The sequence below is a fragment of the Anneissia japonica genome, unplaced genomic scaffold, assembly GCF_011630105.1.
Source record: "Anneissia japonica isolate Jap-2015-1 unplaced genomic scaffold, ASM1163010v1 scaffold1239_len605302_cov174, whole genome shotgun sequence".
Lineage (NCBI taxonomy): Eukaryota > Metazoa > Echinodermata > Crinoidea > Comatulida > Comatulidae > Anneissia > Anneissia japonica.
This window is the reverse complement of record NW_022748776.1, coordinates 84157-87663: the sequence shown is the minus strand read 5'-3', so window position 1 is coordinate 87663 and position 3507 is coordinate 84157. Positions and strand designations below refer to the sequence as shown.

The 3507-nt window shown below is 45.5% G+C and overlaps 1 pseudogene; it reads left to right on the top strand.

Annotated features, from left to right (window-relative positions):
- Window positions 1–205: 205 nt before the first annotated feature.
- LOC117120943 lies at window positions 206–2671 on the top strand (annotated as a pseudogene).
- Window positions 2672–3507: the final 836 nt, after the last annotated feature.

Sequence of the window (3507 nt, the reverse complement as noted above, 5' to 3'; positions counted from 1 at the left end):
GTAAATAATGGCTGAACAAACTTGTGTAGATATTCAAATAGGAGGCGAGGTAATAACTATTTCTGTTGCAGAGGCGAATAGCCCATTTCAGCTTAGTACGCTACGTACTCTCTGCCCTACGGCAGTGGGCTTGTCGTGCCCTACGGCAGTGGGCTTGTCGTACTTAGACGATGAGAAGAAAATTTGACTCCTAGCTCAGGATGAGATGATTAAGCCACCACCTAATGGTTGGAGGAATGTAGTGTACTCTGCGCTAACACCATCATCGACAGATAAATCGCAGATTCAGAATGCTCCAACACCAAAACCACAATTTGTTATGATTCCAGAGTTAAATTTTCCGAAATTTGATGGCAAAAATACAGACGTAAGTGAAAGTGAATTCCTATCCAACGTAAAGAACTCGTTTATTAGATATTCCATACAGGATGAGCAACGAAGAGCTTTCCTGTTTGACCATTTGCGGGGTGGGCCGAAGATAGAGGTGAAGGCATTGCTGGATGAACAGAAAGGGATTGATCAGGTAATGACATTTCTTCAGGAATCTTACTGCGACAAGTTACCAGTTGGAGAACTCCAACGACTCTTCCTTGCCAGGCGACAAAGATATGCTGAAAGAGTTAGAGACTATGCCGTGGACTTGGAATCACGATTCCTAAAACTGAGAAGGAAGGACAATAAACTATATTCGAAACCTGACTTTGCTCTAACTGAACAGTTTATAGAGGGTTTAGAAGACAGATATCTGCGGAATACCTGCAGGGACCTGTACGATACAGGGGATATAAAAGGATTTAGAGAACTCCGAGAGTTTGCAATAAGAAGGGAAGAACAGGAGGAGGCTCGTGGTAGATCGATACAAAATGATCAAGAGCCACATAATGCTGCACTACAGATTAGGAAATGTACAGAGAGCAATAACCAGGACCTGCTTGCTGCATTCAAGGAGATGTCCACTCAGGTTGTAGAGGCGGTGGCGCAACCATACCCTACCTTGGATGTTTTGAGACTGACGTCTGGGCATTGGGAAAATCCATTAAATCCAGGGTAGTTTTAGTGATCAGAGAACAGTGTTCCAGCTTACAGAATTGGCGTAGGACAAATGTAGGCGGGATCTTGGGAATGAATATCCTCCAACAATGCTGGGAAAGGCTCATCAGTACCGAGAAGCGACAGCACCTACACAAGATAGCATGGTCGACACCAGAGCCTGCATGGCAAAAAGCGTTGCATGCAGTAAATGAAAAAATGTGTTTTGACAAGGATGATGGGAAGATAGGAAATGCGTATATGGAGAAGGAGGAAAATGTTGTGATCTCAGCTCGCCAAGCTGTTGTAATTGAGGGACGTGGTCGCTGTGGACCAGGGGGAGAACCGTTTGAGGCTATGCTAAAACCAAATAAAGATGGGGGCGTCCCAACTGGAGTTGTTGTACCTCCATGCCTAGTAAATGTCGACGGAGGTCGATTTCCAGTTGTCGTACACAATGAAACAGACAACGAAGTAGTAATTTCGAGTACTGCATCTTTAGGAACTCTTTTCCATGGTGCCGCTGTCCATGGAGATTTGGAGGAGGTGGGGTTAGTAACTGAGCCTGCAGCTGAAGTGGCAAATATATTGGCAGTCGAAAGTACGCTACCAATACAAGTTAATGTAGATGCATCTCTTCTAACTCCTAAGCAACATGGTCAATTGAAGTGCCTGCTTACACGATATAAGGATGTCTTCTCTACCCATGACCAGGATTTTGGGTATACCGATACCATCACACACCGAATTGACACTGGTACAGACAAACCGATTAGAAAGCGACAAAGACCCCTACCACCGTCCCAATACCAAGCTGTTAGAGACTACATTCGAGACCTACTGGAGAAAGATATTGTAAGGGAAAGTAAGAGTCCTTGGTCGTCCCCAGTTGTAGTCGTTCAAAAGAAGGATTCTAGCATTCGCTTATGTGTAGATTATCGTCGACTTAATAAAATTACACATAAGGATTCATTTCCCCTCCCTCGCATTGAGGAATCCCTCCAGGCACTAGATGGGGGCCCAGTATTGTAGCGTATTGGACTTGACGAGTAGCTATTACCAAGTTGCGATGCATCCGGATGACGTAGAAAAGACAGCGTTTGCAGTACCGTTTGGCCTGTTTGAATACACTCGTCTCCCATTCGGTCTCTCAAATGACCCAGCGACCTTTCAAAGGCTAATGCAAAGATGTCTGGGAGATCAGTGCTTCGGGAATGTCCTTATTTATCTTGACGACATCATTGTGTGCTCTAAGGATTTCGATACGCACCTAGCTAATCTTGAACGGGTCTTTAGCAAGCTAACGATGCATGGCCTAAAGCTCAAGCCTGGCAAGTGCCATCTCTTGCAGCAAGAAGTGCGGTACCTTGGGCATATGGTGTCAAACAGAGGTGTTGCTTTTGATCCGGAAAAAGTACGAGTTGTCCAAGACTGGCCAGAGCCTAAGACGGTGAGAGATGTTAGGGCTTTCTTAGGGTTTACCGGATTTTTTCGGAGGTTCATTAAAGGATATGCATCGGTCGCAGCGCCACTCTTCCGTCATTTGAAACATAGCCCAGATAATAAGAGAAAGAAAAAACGACCGAAAGATGGCCGATTACCTTCTGCACTGAATCTCGGACAGCGTTCAAGACTCTTATAGAGTGTCTCACGACAGCACCGATTTTAGCATACGCTGATTTCACCCGACCGTTCCGTGTTGAGACTGATGCCAGTAGTACAGGATTAGGTTCAATACTGTTTCAAGAGGACGATAAGGGAAGACACCATATGCATCACGTACATTGAGACCAGCAGAACAGAGTGGACGTTACAGTGCCTTCAAACTTGAACTGCTGGCCATTAAATGGGCAGTGACTGAGGTTTTCAAAGATTATTTGTTTGGACACAAATGTACTATTGTGACTGACCACCATCCCCTACTTTTTTTGGACAAGGCAAACTTAGGCTGTACGGACATGAGATGGGTTCAACAACTTAGCTCATTCGACTATCAGATCACATACCGACCAGGTGCAAGGAACCAGGCACCTGATGCTCTTTCGCTGACAAATCAACTTTCAGAAGAGAATAGACCCGATCAAGCAGACGAACTAATTAGAGATTGCACCGTAGTTGTGTCGAGCAGTACTGTGGGAGCTTGCCTTGGGGTGTACAGTTTAGGGACTCTCCTCCCACCCGCAATACATGAACATGTTGAAGTATGTCAACAGAGAGGAACCATTTGCTTCCCAGCATACACGTTAGAAGAATTCAAGCAGCTACAGCAGGAAGATATGCATCTGCAAGAGGTTGCACGATTTGTCGCTAGAGGGAGGCAGCCTAATCGTACGGAGTGGGTTTCCTGTACCCAGAATACCCTGAAGCTACTGCGCGACTGGAAACGACTCACAATGGATTCTGGCGTTTTGTGTCGGAGAGTGACAGCCCCGTATAACGTGGTATATTCACAGAAGGTCCTTCCTGTATAAGAGACAG